We start from the raw sequence: 20,321 nt of genomic DNA on the forward strand, positions 1-20,321 counted from the left end.
CTAATTAGTTCTCATTTAAGGTGCAGCGGCTGGTTCAGGAGAAACACATTAGAGGCAAACTTTTAATCTGAGCTCTGACCCAAGAGACAGAGAGATTAAACTCGGGACAGCAGGCCACCAAACCAACACACGCATTAATGAGAGACGAAGAAAAAAAGAGTGAAAAGACAACAGGACACACACACACACACAAATTTAAAGAAATAAATTGCCTGTTTTAGAAGTGATTTTATTGGTAAACTGATTGATTGATTTCTTTCTTTCTACATTATTTTTATAACAGTTACAAACATTTAATCCTAGCCCAGACTCTTGAAAATTTAAATTAATTTGTGATTCAATTATTCATTACATTTTTTTGTTTGCTGTACCCCCTTGAAAGCATTTTTTGAAGTGCTCTCCGTAATTATATTAATAATTGCAATTATGGAGGTGATGATTTCAATAATTAATTTACAGAAAAGAACTTAATATCATATGCATTTTCGTGATTCTGATGTCTGTCATTTGTCACGTAGCAATAAACAGATCCAACTTTTCAATAGATTTAGTTTTTGTTTTAATCAAGCTCACATTTAGTTTTAATAAAGCTCATTATGGCGGGAATCGATTCTGATTGGCTGTCAATGTTTTTATCGTTCATCAGCTGGAAAAAAGTGTTTCGTGATATTGTTTTTCTGTGCCTTTGTCATTATAGTTGATGTGTGGAGTTTTCAGAACTATATCTTTTATAGTTATTGTTCTTGGTGAATTAAAATAATCATAATAATAATAATAATAATAATAATAATTACAAATTTCTGTATGCAAAATCATTTAATTTAATTTAATTTAATTTAATTTAATTTAATTTAATTTAATTTAATTTTATTTTATTTTATTTTATTTTATTTTATTTGTTTTACTTTAAGTGAAATATGACCCAGGGATGTTCTCAAGAGGCTTTGCCTGTTTATTTCGCATCTATACTTAGATACATGTTACATACGTTATGGTTAATGCAGGTCTAAACAGTGCCAGACGAGTGAATAACAGCAGCTGTTCCTATGGCCTGTCTCACATATGCAGTTTATTTTAGCATCCACATGAACGGATTAGAGCTTTCACACCGCATATGGAAGCATGCTTAAGCTGCCCATAAAAATATGGCCCAAATGCACTATAACTCTATTTAACTCCAGTCTTTTGCAATATAACTCATTTTCAAGGAACATAAAATACTAGAGCAACCTACTCAAGTATTGTGTAATAAATACGTTTGTACAATACAACAACATAAAACATGTCCACCAGGATCAACAGTTAAAATAAATTAATAGAAATAAGAAGGTGCAAGAGTTGAGACGAACAGCAGGTAAAGGCTTCATGACACATATTTTGACATAGATAAATATAGTTTCAGATGTTCATATTTAAAGCTCTGAAATATGTTCACAAACTCACATAGAAATATAACCTATAAAAAAATGTTACCACGTGCGTGAATTAATATGTTATTTACCCGGCAATGAAATTAAGAGTACAGCATCAGAGAATGGCGTCCAAGTGGGCAAACAGGGAAAATATGCCTATTTTTTTTTTCCTCTGGGATAATGTTTAGTTATAATATACACGAGCCTGCTGTAGCCAGCTATCCAAACCAAAAGCCAGATTAGCGGTCTTTATTGTACCTTACTGTGAGCTTTTTGCCGTTAGCTGGTCCTAGATGATTTGAGTCTGTACAGGTCCTCCAGTGAGGTGGTGCTCCAGCAGAAAGCATCTCCAGGTGCCCGAGCCATCCATCACCGGCCTGTTTTGTGGTCTAGTGGTAGATTAAGGGCGAGAGGTTCACACGCCTCCACCACCACAAGCACAACACCACACCCTCCGTCAGGAACACGGCTCTAATCGCTTTTGAAGCCTCTCTTGCAGTCGAGTCCGATTCATTTCTGCTGCGATCAGTTGTGAGGGAGTTTCACTGAGGCCTGGTAATTGCTTTCTTCTTCCATCTCCTGGAGAGAGCGGCGAACGATTAGAGCAGAAGTTCGAGGTCTGAACACGGCCAAAGGTTTGAGCACAACCCTCCGAACTTGTGATCAAATCTTTTACGTACTATCTGCTGTGGGTAATGGCTTTGGGAGTCGGGGAGTAGTCATCTAAAACTCTGTCATTATTTACTGAAGTTCATGTCACTTCAAAACCATATGAAAACACGAGGAATTTCACATCTTTTCTGCTTTGTAGTAACTCCATCTCTCGTGCTTCAAAAGAAACAAACGCACCATAAAGTGCAGTATTTTGTAGAATACAATCATTATAGTTGGCTCCAAAAGATCCTGTTGCTTAAATGTGTGCAATTCAAGTCAATATTCTGAAATTATAATATAATGGTTAATGTGGACTGGAAGTGGAAAATGCCATATATTCAGATGTATGTAAAGTGCATAATTATTCAGTGGGTTTTCTTTTATAGGTAAAATGGGCCCAAAAAAAGAGAGGATTTAACACTCTGAAAAGTTAACAATTATTAAATGCCCATCAGAAGGATGCAATACTACTTGCAAAATGAAGGCACGATCATTGGTCAAGTAATGCTCATGGGGCTGTAGGGTCACAAAAAAAAGGTTGGGAAGAAAAGATAACAGGGAGAATTTAAGAGATCAGGACAGAATATAAAATACAATATATAATAAGAATACTGACTTGCCTAATAATTGGCCACATAGTCCAAAGCAATTTATATGCGCAGTATCATAATGTGTTCTAAAATTAAGCCATTTTTTCATTCTGTTCTGAAACTTAAAATGACATCATGCAGCTAATATGATTGATATATTTTTTTCTTCAAGTGTATTCTTTTTCTGTAACTCATGTCAAATGTCAGGAATTGAAATTGAGAAATTGTTCGTGGGCACTCCACCCGGACTGTGTTTCTCTGTTTGGCTCCAAGGACTTTTATGTTGAAATATATGCATTCTACTGTTTCTGTGTTTCGCGTTCTTCACCCTTGTTTGTTGTCATAGTTACTAATTAACTCCTCCCCATTGTTATGTTATCTTGTGTACGTAAGCCCTGTTTGTGTTTCAGTCGTTGCTGAGCGTCGAACTTAGTTCCCACAAAACGTTTTCCCTGTGTTTCTTAGCCTAGCTTGCCCACGAGTCTGCCCCAGAGGCCTCATCTGCCCAAGAGTCTGCTATCAGGACCACAAACCTGTTCCAGGACCCCTCAATGTGTTGGCTTTTGCCATAGAACCCTCTATGGTTATCCCCAGAGACTGCAGAACCCCCGGGGGTTTCGGCTTGTTCTGTAGATCCCCCATGGCTATGAAGGTCGTCCACTGAGTCCTTATCTTGCCCTGTCACAAACATGTGGGCTGCCTTTGAATCCTTGTCCTGCCCTGTCACGGCCATAGAGGCCACCGGCTGCAAAGGCCGTTGTTAAACTTCTGATCTGCCTGCTCATCCCTGGAGAGTCCCAGCTACACTGTGGAGCGGCTCTGTGGTCCAGATCCATCAAGGTTCCATCCTTCAGGGCCACCATGGTCCCTTGCCTTAGCTGCCAGGCCCAATATGGACCTGTTCCTTCATCACGCCACAGTTCTACCTCCGACTCACCTCCCGGTCTCTAGTCAATCCCCAGTTAGGAGCATCTGGAAGCCGCTCTGTAGGTTTGGTTATGTTATGTTCACCAGCTGGAGTGCCCACGAACTTCATCAGGGGGCACTCCACCCCGGACTGTCAGTGTTCCTCTGTTTGGCTCCAAGGACTTTTATGTTTAAATGTATGTGTGTATCCATGTTTCTGTGTTTCCAGTTCTTCGCCCTTGTTTGTTGTCATAGTTACTGATTAACCCCTCCCCCTTTTTACATCCTTATCTTGTGTACTTAAGCCCCGTTTGTGTTTTAGTCATCGCTGATCAGTGTCAAACCTAGTTCCCACTAAAAGCATTTCCATGTGTTTCTTAGCCTAGCCTAGCCTGTTTTCTGTGTATAAGCTTATCTGTGTATCGACCTTCGTCTTGACCCGTTTTCTCGACTCTGGCTGTTTTGACTACATCCTCTAATAAAAAAAAAACAGCGGATGATTCGACCCGCATCAGACCCCTTTGTAACAAAGAGAATGGTTATATCAGTTTCTTGTTGTTTTTGGAGATTAACAGATGTGGAAACTATATAGTATACTATATAGTACTATTTTCTACTATTTTTTTTACCATACAGTAGCTCTTATACTGTATTTTTACAGTCTTTAAGTCAGTTAGAAACCGTCAAAGCCTTGGACGCCTAAGATAACTAAGACATGATCCTCGATCAACATTTTTTATTGATCCTGGATCAACACTACTGTCCAAAAATATAGACTTATCCCAGTCCCAGTCCCTGAACCTAACCCTACCCAAAATGTATTCCTAAAATTTGTGGGAAATGATAGCTGGTTATCAAGGGTGTAGTAACACCAAACCCTCATCATATGCCTACAAACAGATTATTGAAAAATCATCCCTCAAATCTGATTGGTTGATTGGAATGTTGTTCCAGGAACATCCTGTACTTTCATGTTCAGAGAAAAAGACAAGAAAAGAAGAGAAAAAAGAAGAGAAAAGAGAGTGTGATGTGCTTAAAATAAACTCCATAATTGAATATTTAAGTCTTGGCTATTTTCCTTTTAAGGATCTAATTGAAAAACACTTCATGTGGTGCCAACAGTGCATGTACTTTGCAACACATGATTTGCATAAATATCATGCTACTCATGAATAAAAAACAAGGGAATAAATAAAGCAGTCAATAAATTCACATCCTCGTATGCAGAAATTCAATTGTTTCGACGTTTCTGATGTGAAAGTACAGCTGATAAAATTTCCTCTTAACACAGTAAAAGTTTAAGCTTAACTTAAATGCGTTGCTCTGCCAGATCAGGCTTTATAATAGTAATGTTGTATCAACAGTGTGGCATTGTTTAGCCTTGAGTAATATGCATCTGATGGGGTTGTAGAAGGGATGATCTATGGTTTCAAAATTCCATGCTTCACTGCTTATGTTACTGCATATATTTTCTTTACTAAGGGCACCATCTAGTTGATTTTGCACAATTGCACATTCGCACTTGTGGATGCATATTGTGTCTGAACACCTGAGCAAGGAAAATCTCTTAGCACACACATCCGAGTTTAGGATGTGCAGCGTCATTTAAGACAGATGGCGTTTATATGCAGTTAAATGAAATGCAATAAAAGCCCAATCACTGTTTGAACATGAAAGGTTCTGGGCAAGGCTTATATCAGTCACTCAAACACTGATTTAGAGCGAGTGACCAGCAATATATCTTCATCATGGCTGGAGGAAGCAGAAAATGAGGAGAATTTCCTTCCCCTTCAGGGAGCTTGTCTCTTAGCGGAGGGTCCCGATCACAGCAGATGGCCCTATTAGGCAAAAAAGAAGGATTTATTTGGGACTCCATCTTGAAGAAGGACGAAAGAGCCATGCATTGAGAGAGATTTCCCTTTCTTCATGCTTTCAAAGGCCTCTTTCAGTTAGCTCCGCGATTAGCTTCACACTCATTTTTTTTTCTTTTATCAGGACTGCCGCTGGAACTGCATAATTCAGAGAAAAAGAGAAGAATGTGACATTTATTGGTGACGGGTTTGAATGGAAGAAAAAGAGCTTACTGTCACGGATTCTGAGGACTCGCACTGACAAAAACGTTCAAAACTTTGAATAAAAACTTATTGGAATCTGAGAGGGAAACCACTGTTTTAATCTGTGGCAATAACCTGGATCCTACTGGTTTTAACCAAGAGCACAGCTGTCTTAAAGGATATACACATATGAGAGGTTATACATGTGTCATCTTTGTCTTGTGTATCGTACTTAATCAAGGATTGGGTTCTGTACATCTCGTGTATGCCCATTAGCCTCACAAGCCATACTGCTGATAGGTATTGAAATTTGGGAGGTCGTCCGGGATTTGAACCTGGGACCTCTTGCATATGACCGTACCATTACCTGGTGAGATTTGGTTGCAATAAAGAGATCATTGTGATCACCGTGAGCTGTGTTTGACTGCAACCTTTGATTCGGCTGGAGTATATATAAATAGAAACATATTTATAACATTTATATTACATTGAGTCTAACAGCAGACAAGCCCCTTTCAACAGAGGCTAAATTCAGGAGGGAGACCAACCATTTATATCGAAATGTTTTTGACGAAGTGCAAAAAAAATACATTTCATGTCTTCCAAAGACAATATTTTAAGGCTAATTCACACTGAGTCAACTTCTAGTGGATCAGTGATTTAACCCTGATAGCATTTGGATGGTGTCTCTTTATTGATCTTAGACGTTTATAGCAATGTGTTGTGATTTACTAACAAACCCTGACATGTTCGGACATCATCACAAACTGTTGCCATGGCAATGAGCCTAAACCTCCTAATTGAAATGGATGTGTGGAGCAACAGAAATAACAGGCCTGTCAATCATGTTGTTTTTATAGTGACCATGTTAATGTATTCGGTTCCTTAGTTAAGAAGATAAAATAATGTGTTGGGTTTGACAATTTGTGTGGATGTCGTTTCATATTTCTCAAAGTTGTGAAATGCAAAACACTAAATAAAAATATATTTTTGCTGCTGTAAAGGTGTCAATCAGTTAGCTGTTTTGAATGGAATGATGTTAACCTTTTTTGCATGCACAGAACCTTCTGCGACATCTACACATTTAAAGGCAGATGACACACACACACACACACACACACACAGATGTAAGTTTGATGTGGCCAGAAACTGACAGGTGTGTTTCTCAACATCAGACATTCAGAGGTTGGTTTGTGATTTTATAAAGCGTTTATGTGTGGGACAGCTTGAACCTGCTTTTCCAACACAAAATCTCTTCCAAACTGTAGGCGGCATGATCATGCTGCCTTAATTGTTTTGTAAAACATTTAGGAATACATTATTTCACCCAGTATTTGTGCATGTGCTAATTTGATCTCAGCATCACTACAGCATTCGTTTCTGATGACAAAAGCTCTGTTTGAAAACTCTTTTGTGAGGCACTGTACCAACCTATAATCTAAAGTGCTGGGCTAAATATAGACAAAACCAGCAATTGGGTTGTTCAGATCCAGCAGAGTTAAATGTTTAACCCAACCTTCTGGATAGTAACCCAACCCCTGGTTCAGTCCATATTTCACTCAGCACTGGGTTGTATTTAACCCAAGTGTGCCTCACACTTCCTGGAAAGTAAAGCCTCTTTGATCGCCACTGGTGGCTGGATGCAGTACAGGTAATAAAACACAGTCCTCTACATGTAAACGAATGCGAGTCGAATCAAAAAACAAAAACAAACTAATTATACTTCAAAATCAAATCAAAAGTATGGTTTAAGGTAGTTGTTGTCACACTGATATATGTTCAATTGTTTTATCTGTGATTTAAGTTTGATTTAAGCTTGTTATTTGATGTTAAATGAGGCATGCCGTTATGGTTGATTGGATCTGTGAAAGTTTGATACTGTGCTCAACCTCATGTCACTTCTACACAGACTCTGACTCCAAACGAATCTGTAGTGCGCGTACTCTTGCTCCAAATGAAACTGTAGTATGTGGAGTCTGACTCCTAATGAATCTCTAGTATGTAGTCTCTGGCTAAATAATGAATCTCTAGTATGTGGATTCTGACTCCAAATGAATCTGTAGTGTGCAGACTCTGGCTCCAAATGAATCTCTACTGCACTGACTCTGGCTCCAAACGAATCTCTAATATGTAGTCTCTGGCAAAAAAATTAATTTCTAGTATGTGGATTCTGACTCCAAATGAATCTCTAGTGCGCAGTCTCTGGCTCCAAATGAATCTGTAGTGCACTGACTCTGTTTCCAAACAAATCTCTAGTATGTAGTCTCTGGCTAAATAATGAATCTCTACTATGTGGACTCTAAATCCAACTGAATCTCTAGTATGTGGATTCTGACTCCAAATGAATCTCTAGTGCACAGACTCTGACTCCAAATGAATCTTTAGTACGTTGACTCTTGTTGTCAACAATATGTTATTGTTGTAAGATTTCTATAAAAAAATTAAATACATGTTTGCATTATAGTAGAAATGGATGATAAACATGCATTCATATTAAATGAAATATCAAGCACTCTGAGTGTGTTGTTCATCATATTCTTATTCAAATAAAAGCAACAGGACTGAATCATTGAATCATGTTTATCAGCATCACAGACTCAAGAGATCAGCATATATCACAGGTGTGTGCACGATGCATACATCCTACATCATCTACCCAGAACGGCTTCAGTAGAAAGAAGAGTATGGATATTTTCTTAAAAAGAAAGCATGGATTCGCTATAAGAAGCACTTTTTATCACGGACGTGTTTGCTTTATTTGATGACTTTTGGACTGTTGAACAAAAACACCCACCAATTCTAAAGCTTGGAAGAGCAAGAAAGATTTTCAATATAACTCTGACTGGATTTGTCTAAAAGAAGAAAGTCATATACGCTTTGAGATAAGTAAAAGATGGGTTCATTTTAATTTTCGAGTAAACTAAACCCTTTAAAATTGATATTGGAACAGCATTTATCAGGGCATGTAGATCATGAGTTTTGATTCGTCTTTGTGAACTGTGCCAGGTTTTCAGGTTTTCTTTGTCTTTTCTAGTATGACTGTGTAGTTTATGACGTGCGTAAGAACCACAATGCAGTTCGTTAAGATCGGCTCTTAAAGGCTCGCACCTCTCTGTCAGGCGAGAGCGTATAATGGGAACTTGGCTCATGTTGAATTTGAACCTTTTCCAGCAGAAATGTGGCAGCGTGACAGATAATGTGCGGTTTGAAGTTTGTTGGTGCAGTCAGCAGGACCACCGCGAGTCATGCTGAGATTTCCGGAGCGTTGATAGTCTGCCCTGAGAGAAAACATCCCATCCCATTTCATTTAATGACGGTTTGAGGGGCATCGTAAACACGGGAACAACATCACTTCCCTCATTGTCCGTTATCATTCCCACGCGATCAGTCCAGCTACTGTTTTCCCATTTCCTCAAAGCACTGATCCGGACGGATCTAATGGAGGAACAGATTAACCCGTATGAAAGATTGGAGAAAAGTTTCCTTTGTTTGTTCTTGCTTAGTTTCTTGGCAGGAACTTCTGGAATATCTTGTTTTGAAGTGTAGGAGAAATAAATCAAAGACTGCTCATGCGTAACGGCGTTTGACAGATGGCAGGGGATGTAAATGAATGATCAATCAGTCCTGTCAAATGTGATCGTGTGTCAGGCGACTTGCGGACTTGTTCGCATTTTATTAGGGACTGCAGGAAGAAGGAACCTGTCTTGTTCAGGCAGTTTCTGACTCTGCACCGCTTGCCATTTGATTCATAGGTTCATAGGATTCATGGAGCATGATTGTACATTCTGTCTGGGACGTTTTAAAAAGTTGCATGTATTACAATATTGTGGAAATATATTGTGGATCAACTAATTAATACACTTTTCGTAGAAATGCGCTTATTTCAGTTTTATGTTTATGTGATATGTGACTTTCTTTCACAGCCAGCTTTTTTAAAATATAAAATAATTAAATAAAAAGTAGTGGTGCCAAACTATTAATTACATCCAAAACAAAATATATATAGAAAAAAAAAAAAAAAAAAATATATATATATATATATATATATATATATATATATATATATATATATATATATATATATATATATATATAATATACAAATACATGATGCAGGATATATTTTGAAAATAATTAAGTATATATTTTTATTTTACAATTTACATTATGTATAAATATATTCGATATACAAATATAACATTTTTGTAATATAAAATATACGTTTTGGTTCAGGAAACTCTGAAATGCTTTTCAGGGGAAGAAAATTTCAATGTGACAATACTTCTTTAAATATTTCTTTGATTTTTGTCTGTAAATTGCACTTTTTGCACTGGGGATATGAGTGCGCTGTCATGGGTGACTGGATAAAGTCCCAATAAAATAGAGAGTCTTTTTCTATCAGGAACAGCCAGCGGTGTGATGATGTGTAACTCTTGTAACATGAGTGGGTGGAATATGAAGTTATGTGAACCATTTATAGAACAGTGAGAACTACGATTGTACATCTCAAGTTAAAAGCATCCAGCGGCATGTGTGTGTGTGTGTGTGAAAGGATGAGCAATAAGAAATACAAAGAAATATATCTGATGAAGTCGTTTCGAGTATTTCTATTGTAAAATAGAAAAAAAAAAAGAAAAACTGAGAAATTGTAAGTGAACCTCAGGTGAGAAAATATGTTCTTTGTATTAGATTACAATGTCAGTCTTAAAAATCTTTCCTTTACAAGTTGCTGTGAATTATTATACTTTTTTTTTTCTTATTGTCATCTTGTAATCATTATCATCTTGGTGTGTGTATGTGTGTGTGCATGAGAGATTTATGGTGATGCTCAATCTTCATCATCGTGAAACTGACAGCTGTCGCAGATTTACACGAAGACACTTCATCACTTCATCTAAGAAGAAAGAACAAACACAAGCACCTACACCGTGAGGAGATCTAAGGGACATTAGATGTCCATTTTATAAGCTATTAAAATGACTTTCGGTTGCTAATCGATTGTAACTGACCATTATGCAAACAAAAACTTTTATTTAATTATATTACTAAATTTATTTACTATGGATGCAATTGACATCTCTCTCTCTCTCTCTCTCTCTCTCTCTCTCTGTCTCTCTCTCTCTCTCTCTCTCTCTCTGTCTCTCTCTCTCTGTCTCTCTGTCTCTGTTTCTCTGTCTCTCTCTCTCTCTCTCTGTCTCTCTCTCTCTCTCTCTCTCTCTGTCTCTCTCTCTCTCTCTCTGTCTCTCTCTCTCTCTCTCTCTCTCTCTGTCTCTCTCTCTCTCTCTCTCTCTCTCTCTCTCTCTCTCTCTCTCTCTCTCTCTGTCTCTCTCTCTGTCTCTCTCTCTCTCTCTCTCTCTCTCTCTCTCTCTCTCTCTCTCTCTCTGTCTCTCTCTCTCTCTCTCTCTCTCTCTCTCTCTCTCTCTCTCTCTCTCTCTCTCTCTCTCTCTCTCTCTCTCTCTCTCTCTCTCTCTCTCTCTCTCTCTGTCTCTCTCTCTGTCTCTCTCTCTCTCTCTGTCTCTCTCTCTCTCTGTCTCTCTCTCTCTCTGTCTCTCTCTCTCTCTCTCTGTTTCTGTCTCTCTTTCTATGTCTCTCTCTCTCTGTCTCTCTCTCTCTCTGTCTCTCTCTCTCTCTCTCTCTCTCTCTCTCTCTCTCTGTCTCTCTTTCTATGTCTCTCTCTCTCTCTCTCTCTCTCTCTCTCTGTCTCTCTCTCTCTCTCTCTCTCTCTCTCTCTCTCTCTCTCTCTCTCTCTCTCTCTCTCTCTCTCTCTCTCTCTCTCTCTCTGTCTCTCTCTCTCTCTCTCTCTCTCTCTCTCTCTCTCTCTCTGTCTCTCTCTCTCTCTCTCTGTCTCTCTCTCTCTGTCTCTCTCTCTCTCTCTCTGTCTCTCTCTCTCTCTCTCTCTCTCTCTCTCTCTCTCTCTCTCTCTCTCTCTCTCTCTCTCTCTCTCTCTCTCTCTCTCTCTCTCTCTCTCTCTCTCTCTCTCTCTCTCTCTCTCTCTCTCTCTCTCTCTCTCTCTCTCTCTCTCTCTCTCTCTCTCTCTGTCTCTCTGTCTCTCTGTCTCTCTGTCTCTGTCTCTCTCTCTCTCTCTCTCTCACTTCCGGTGTGATTGTTGGGCGTGAGCGGCGGAGTGGTGTGAGTGCGAGCGTTGTGTGTGAGCAAACCCTGTTTTTCTTTCTCTTGCTTTGCTTGGCTTTTTGTCTTTTTTAGGTTACTGTTATCATTTTTGACGTGTTGGGCCGCGCGCTGCTGTGGGCAGCATGACGGCCCCGCGGTCGCAGGGGTTGAGTAACCTCACGCGGCGCCACGGTGTGAAAGTGGCGTCCGCGGTGAGTGTGGAAGACTGTTGCCTGGCCATAGGTGAGGTTGTAGGGCATGAGAATATCATGTCCGCCTCCAGGATGAACAGCGCCACAGTTGTTTTTCTTAGTTCGGTTGAGAAAGCAAATGAGTTAGTCGAGACTGGTATAGTTATTGACAGTCTTTTTATTCCTGTACTCCCGCTTTCAATGCCTTCCAGAAAAGTTTTACTGTCCAACGTTCCGCCTTTCGTAAGCGATGAAACTTTGGTGAGAATCATGTCGCGTTATGGTAAACTGGTGTCACCTATTAAAATGATACCGATTGGCTGTAAATCCCCTCTTTTAAAGCATGTGGTTTCGTTTAGGCGATTTCTTTTTATGATCTTAAAAGAAGATGAAGAACTCGATTTGTCACTGCACCTCAAAGTTGATGATTGTGATTATGTTATTTACGCCACGACGGAAAAAATGAAGTGTTTTAATTGCGGAGCTTTTGATCATTTAATTCGCACATGTCCGAGCAAAACAAGTGGCAACAGGTCAGTGGCTGATGATAGTATGGGCACGGTATGCGAGCCGGTTGTTGCCGGACCGTCAAACGCTGCTGTGTCCGATGCGGTATCGGGTAAGAAAGAAGCGACTGGTAATGTGAACCTGTCTGTGCATGAGAGTGTAACGACTCAGGCAATGAGTCCAAAAATCGCGAGCGAAAAGAGTATTTCAACCAGTATTGATACGTCGGTTTCTGAACCCATTATGCAAACAGGCAAGCAAAAAGGTGAAAGTGCGGCTAATGTTTTGAAGTCCGGCTCGTGTTGGGATGGCATTGAAATGGAGGCAGAACAGAGCCAGTTTAAAATTCCTGCAAAGAGGAAAAAGGCTGATGCTTTTCAGACTGTCAAAACAAAGAAGGCAGACGTAGAAGGTGTTTTTTTTGATGATGGAATGGAAAGCGGTAGTGAATCTTCAGATTCTAGTGTCAGTTTGTCCCAGAGTGACTTTTCTACCCGCAGTTATGAAGTTGACGACATTAAACTGTTCCTCAGAGCCACGAAAAACAAAAGAGGGGTGTGTGTTACTGAGTATTTTCCAGACACAAAACAGTTTGCTGACAAAACTAGACTTTTTATGTCTGAAGGCTTGTTTGCAAACAAGGAGATATATCGTTTAAAAAAGATAGTGGGAAAACTTTCATCTGGCGATACAAATGAAGAAAGTGAAAGAAGTTTAACATCATGATCATGAGAGGGGGTGTGTGTCTAGTTTTATGTCTGTTCTCTTTCTTTATTTCTAAGATGTGTGAAATGAATATTGCAACAATTAATGTAAATGGTTTAAGAGATTTAAAGAAAAGATCTGAAGTGTTTGAGGTGATTAAACAAAAAAATGTGATGTCGCTATGTTACAGAAAACCCACAGTGATTTAAGAAATGCTGCTGATTGGGCAGTGGAGTGGGATGGGGTCTCTGTGTTGAGTCACAACACCTCTCTTAGTGGAGGGGTTGCCATTCTTTTTGGCAAAAGTTTTATTCCTCACACTTATCAGGTTGAAGAAATTGTTAGAGAGCAGACTTTTAAAAAGTAAGAGCCACTTTTGAAAGATGTACTTTTGTTTTTATTTGTGTGTATGTTCCTACATCTGTTGCGGAAAGAATGGTTTTTCTAAGTGTACTCTGTTCTGTCATGCAAAAATGTTGTGAAGAAGAGTACTTGTTTCTGGGTGGTGATTTTAATTGCACAGTGTCAAATTTGGATAGAAACCATATTGAGCCCCATTTGCCCTCTCGTAATCGTCTAATTCAGCTTGTTAAAACACATGAGTTATGTGACATTTGGAGACAGTTTAATGGTACACAAAGGCAGTATACCTGGACCCATGTTCGTGACAGTGTTATCTCGTTGGCTAGGTTGGATCGTTTCTATGTTTTTAAACACCATCGTAATATTGTAAGAAGGTGTTCAATTATTCCTTTGAGTTTTACTGATCATAGTATGGTACAGTGTTGCGTGTTTTTAAGTTCCATTAAGCCAAGGAGTGCGTATTGGCAGCTAAATGTGAACTTGTTAAGTGATAAATGTTTTAGAGATATGTTTAAGGTTTCTGGGTTGAGTTCAAAACCACAAAAGGGTATTTTAATTCCATACGACAATGGTGGGATTTTGGAAAAATCCAAGCTAAACAATTTTGTATACAATATACTCAAAACGTCACTAAAGAGACTATTTTAGCTATGAACACCTTGGAGGCTGATATTTTAAATCTTCAACAATTGGCTGAGTCAACTGGTGTCCAAAGCTATTTTGATTCTTTGGCCAGTAAGAAGACGAGTTGGCTGATTTGCTAGATTTTAAAGCACAGGGGGCTCTGGTCAGATCACGGTTTCTATCTATGAACCAGATGGATGCACCTTCCAGGTTTTTTTAACTTGGAAAGAAGAATGGCCAGAGTAGAGCCATTCATGCCCTGAGATCAGAATCTGGTCAGTTGCTGACAGACCCTGCGGATATCCGTGAGGAGAGCAGTTTTGTTCTACGAGAATTTGTATAAAAATGAGCTTGGAGCAGGAAATGAGGCGCGAAAGTGACTTTTTCAGTGATTTGCCTCAGGTTTCTGAGGAAACCAATGTTAATATCTCGGATGCCTTGAGTGAGGCAGAGCTGTATAAGGCCCTTCAAGGAATGGAGTCAGGAAAAGCTCCAGGAATTGATGGGCTGCCAGTTGAATGGTATAAGTCCTTCTGGGCTGAACTGAAGGAAGATCTCCTAGAGGTATTGAATGAAAGCTTGGCAGAAGGCCGGCTGCCTCTGAGCTGCCGTAGGGCAGTGTTGACCCTCTTGCCCAAGAGAGGCGACCTCACTGAAATCAAGTGTTGGCGACCACGTATCTCTTCTCTGTAGCGATTACAAACTGCTATCCAAGGTGCTTGCAAGTCGGTTGGCAGGGGTGATGTCGTGTGTTATCCACTCTGATCAGACCTACTGTGTTCCTGGCAGATCGATATTTGATAATGTTTCTTTAATTCGTGATGTGTTTGAGGTCTCCAAGGTGCTTAATTTAGATTGTGGCTTAATTTCTTTGGATCAAGAGAAGGCTTTTGATCGAGTGGAGTATTGTTATCTTTGGAAGGTTTTAGGATCATTTGGTTTTTATCAGAAGTTCATTGATTATATTAAAGTTCTCTATAGTGGCGTGGAGAGTATTCTTAAAATCAATGGTGGTTTATGTGCTCCTTTTAAAGTTTGTAGGGGTGTTAGGCAAGGATGCTCTTTATCTGGCATGCTTTATTCTTTAGCGATTGAACCTCTTTTACATCAAATAAGGGCTAAATTACATGGTATTCCTTGCCAAATTCCAAAGACAATCTCATAGTGTCAGCCTATGCTGACGATGTGGTAATTATGATTAGTAGAAAAAGTGATATACAAATTTTGTTAAAATTGCTTTCAGCCTTTAAGAACTTATCTTCTGCAAGTGTGAACTGGAGGAAAAGTGAAGCTATTTTAATGGGTAAATGGATAGAGGGTAAACCAGAATTGCCTGGGGGACTAATTTGGGGAACATCAGGGTTTAAATATTTAGGTGTTTTCTTAGGGGACGAATTAACAGTGCAAAAAAACTGGGAAGGCACCATTGAAAAAATTAAGGGTCGGCTGGAAAAATGGAAGTGCTTATTACCAAAGTTGTCATACAGAGGCCGTATTTTGATAATTAATAATTTAGTTGCCTCTTCCTTATGGCATAAATTTGCATGTATTGATCCTCCTGTTCAATTGTTAGCAAAAATCCAGGCCATTTTAGTTGATTTTTTTTGGGATAAACTGCACTGGGTCCCGCAGGGTGTTCTTTTCATGCCTAAGGAGGAGGGTGGGCAGGGGTTAATACATTTACAAAGTAGATTAGCGACTTTTCGGTTGCAGCGTATCCAAAGACTTTTAGCTGGTTCTGTTGATCTTAAATGGTGCGCTATTGCTTATGTGATCTTAAACAATCTTGAGAATTTGGGGCTGGACAAAACCCTTTTTTGTTGAATCCCATGAAACTGAACACCTCTGGTTTGCCGGTTTTTTACAGGAACATCTTCAAGGTTTGGAATCTTTTTGCTTTTAAACAAACGGAAGATCCACAGTCACTTTTTTGGCTTTTGGAGGAGCCTCTAGTTCTTGGAGCGCGTCTGGATGTTTCAGCAAGTGGACTTTTTCAGGAATTAACAAAGTTCTCATTGATCACAGAATCATCACTTTGGGACAACTATTGGAGACAGCGGGACTTGATTTTAAAAATGGTGATGCAACTGCTAAGCGTTTGGGGTTCAGATCTACTCGTCTAGCTGCACAGCTTTTATTGAGATGGCAAACTGCCCTTAAAGCAACAGAACTGTCTTTGTTGTCCAGTTTTCATGATGGTGTTAGTATACCCAATTCAGCAGACTCTTTTCCTCATCTGTTCTTTTCTGTGAAAATGGAAGGTTTTTCCGGATTTTTTAGATACTGTTGTTCCTGTGTATATTGATTTCTTATCTTGTATTGGGAAGACTTTGTACAAATATTGTATGATCAGTTTTAATAAGAAAGTGCTGGATGGGAGGATTGATACCCCTTGGCGTGATTTTTTTAAACTAGATGCAGACAGAAGACCTCAATGGAGAGCACTATATAAACCACCATTGGTTAAAAGGGCAGGTGACTTGCAGTGGAGGATCCTTCATGGTGCTATTGCAGTCAACTCTTTTATTTCGGTTTTAAATCCAGAAGTTGGTGTTAACTGCCCTTTTTGTAATGAGAGGGAAACTATTTTTCATGCTTTTGTGAACTGTGATAGATTGGAACCTTTGTTTTTGCTACTAAAGAACATTTTTGCAAGATGTGGTGAAACTTTTTCTAAAGAAGTGTTCATTCTTGGTTTTAAATATGTAAGAAAAAAAAGGTTTTTTTGTCAGTTGTTGAATTTTGTAATAGGTCAGGCCAAGTTAGCTGTTTATGTGAGCAGGAAGAAGAAAATTGAATGTGACCAGGAGCAGAATGTAGCCATTGTCTTTTCAAATATGGTACAAGCAAGGATATTGACCGATTTCAATTTTTATAAGAGTATGGATGATCTTGATGTCTTTGAAAACATTTGGTGCTGTAACAGTGCCTTGTGTTGTTTGTTTGATGATGGTGTGGTTTTTACTTTCATGTGAAATTAGTTGTTTTTGAGTTGCATTTTTTGTTCTCAAATGTAATAAAGTTTTGTTAAAATTCAATTCTCTCTCTCTCTCTCTCTCTCTCTCTCTCTCTCTCTCTCTCTCTCTCTCTCTCTCTCTCTCTCTCTCTCTCTCTCTCTCTCTCTCTCTCTCTCTCTCTCTCTGTCTCTCTCTCTCTCTCTCTCTCTCTCTCTCTCTCTCTCTCTCTCTCTCTCTAACAAATAACTATTGTGACCTTCAAGATGTTTGCAACAAACCAAACTCATCAAAAAATAAATATATTAATACTAGAGACCCCTAAGATAATGTGTACCAAAAATCTTCGTCATATCTTTATGTTAAGCTATTTGTTAGCCCTTCGATCTGGAGCTTTGATGCAGTCATCATCTTCTCAAGGTGCAAGCTCTGGTCATATGACAGTTTGCACTAATGATTCGAACTTCGCACATTTAATTCACAACCTTAATGTTTTTCATATTTGCACTAAAACATCAGTCAGTAAGGTTTTTAGAGCTGTGCGAATATAAAACTTTTTTATGGAATTAAATCCCTGCCGCCAAGATGGAAAGTGAAACTAAACTTAAATCTATAGGGGTGGCTGGAGTTATTCACGCAGGTTAAAATATTTATTCAAATCTGCTTTCTTTAATAGAGAATGTGAAAATACTTCACGCCGCCGTTTTGAGAGAGTCACACTCCGCTGCAAATGAAGATCATCTGAGTTACTTTTGCAATTCTCAATGCAGCGTGAATGACAGACAATGGTGACATTTTCCACAATCACGACAGAAAATCTAAATCCTGCCCTGAACTCAATAGCAAAGAGGCAGCGCGGTCCTTTTCAACAAATCAGTTCGCCAGAACTCTGTGTGTGTCTGGCATGATGTCAGTTCACATTCTCTATAGGCTGTATATTAACTTATTGGGAGAAAATGGTAGTTCTATTTGAAATTAGACATTGAGAACCCCCATATAGCCAAATAGCATGCTCATAATACCCCACAGATATTTGACTGTGAGATCGAATCAGGCTCTTCCTATCGAAGCATCAATCCCCTACTTTTCATAGTTCAACTTTGACCTAACTTCAATTTCAGAGAGCTATAATATAAATTCAGCTAGGTATAATTCACATTGAAAACATCATTTTGCCTGGTAACACTCCCATGCACACATCACTCTTTTTATTAGTCATAAAAAAGTGGTGTGTGGTGGACTTCTGAAATGACAAAACAAGGCTCTTTCGGGTTTATAGTCCAATATATATTCATATTCTGTTTGTTTACATGTTTTCCAGATTAAAGACGCACCACCATTGTGATTTATCATCAAGAAACCAGTGCTACGGCTCAGCGTGTCTTGTATATTTAAATTAGCATCAATACAAATGAATGTTTTAAGCGTATTGAAACATATTTTTACATGTGTTTAGAAGATAATGTTTATTGTTGCCACTGTTGTTTGACTACCGTTATTTAAGTCAACTTCTTTGTATACTCTTAGTCAACACATCCTCAGTAAATACCTGCCATGATGAATGCAACCTAAAGCAACCTAAAAAATGTCAGTTTTAAGTTGTGTTGGGTTATTTCGAGCCAGTTGTGAGTGAAAGTGGTTGAGATATTTCCATTTTTACCCATTCGTGATGAAAGGTGTAATTGTTATCCTCTGTCATTGCTTTTGCACGGTTTTATTTCTCATTTTAAATGCATGGTGCATTGCATTTTGTGAGCTGAAAATGCCCCTGCTTCATTGAAACAGCAAGATCATGTAGCCTTTAGTCTCCAGTTCTTAATCATAAACAAAAAGTTACTTTGCCTAGTAAAAAAGCAATTCTTACTTCTTATGACTGGACTGCAGTAGTTAAACTGAAATGCAGATGTCTCCTTTCTTACCAGCTGAAAGTGTTTTTACTAGTGTAATTCATATTTTTACTAGCCTTCCTGGAGGATTAATAGCTAAATTGGCTTGTCAAAGTGCCTCTCGCTGAGCTGTATGAGTGTGTGAGAGTGTGACGGTGTCTGTGCAGATAAAAGTAATAACAATGATGTGTTATAGCCGCCCACTGACTGATGGGAAGTGTGTGTGGAGAGCGGCCAGTAAGGTCTGTCAGACAGAAACCGAAAGCGACAGACTAATAAGCTGAACCCAATAGCAATTTCAGTAATATCACATGAGGAACTTTAAGCTGAATCGTCTTTTTCCCCGTTCCCCCTTCTCTCCGCTCATCTTTTCTCTGTCTTTGGGCTGCATTGCGGAGGACCGGGGTATTGATGGGTGTTGTTGGAGGGGAGATGCTGCCGTTGTGGTTGTCGGTGTTGGTTAACTGCAGCACGGCACTGATGAGGACTATTAGGTGACTAAGATTCTTTCATTTAGAAAGCGCTGATTGATTACTGTAACGGAGAGCAAAATAACAAGTGTGTATGGAATTGCAGACATGTAGAGCAATAGTGGTAATACAGGAGTAATTTTACTCATTCTTAACAGTGTGCGACCATATGACATCAGATGACCAATGGAAATGCATAGAATTGAATATTTATGTCTTTTTTTGACTCTTAAGACTATGCAGTTTACTCTCATGTCCACCGTTGTGGTGAAATCCTTATTCCCAGCGTTTTTTAGATGAACAAATTCGACATATTGCTAATCTAGATCATGTTTGTTCGTGGTAAACAGCGTCCAATCACCGTCCAACGCAAGTGCTTAACTGCTTATTCATGTATATAGACATGAGCACAGTCAAAATGGCATCGGAGAAGATGTTTGTTGATGTTTACCCTCCTTTATACCCATAGTTCTTCAAAAAGTGAAAATTGACATAATTTACCCTCTATTTAAATTATGTTGGCAAAAATCAGTCGATGATAACCATTGACTTCCATAGGTTTTTTTCCCCAATATTATGGAATATAATAACATTCTAACATTCTTTTTTAGAAACAAATCGTAATCATGTCAGCGAGTTTTGCATGGACAAACATGGAAACCTAGTCATGATTTCACAGCAATTTGGTTAAAATGCTGTTTTCTTCGCGAATGTAACAGTGTATTAAAATCATTTTTAATTGGAGTTCAGAGTAAAAGATTCCCAAACTGCAAGATGGCAAACGACTGCAGATGGAAATGGTCCAAGCTGTATTTTCATGTGGAATTGAGATGTTCAGCCACCAGCAGACACTTCATTACACTAATTCAGACTAGCTTGAGAAGGCCATTCATC

This window comes from Puntigrus tetrazona, chromosome 6 (genome assembly GCF_018831695.1).
Source record: "Puntigrus tetrazona isolate hp1 chromosome 6, ASM1883169v1, whole genome shotgun sequence".
In the NCBI taxonomy this organism is placed as follows: Eukaryota; Metazoa; Chordata; class Actinopteri; order Cypriniformes; family Cyprinidae; genus Puntigrus; species Puntigrus tetrazona.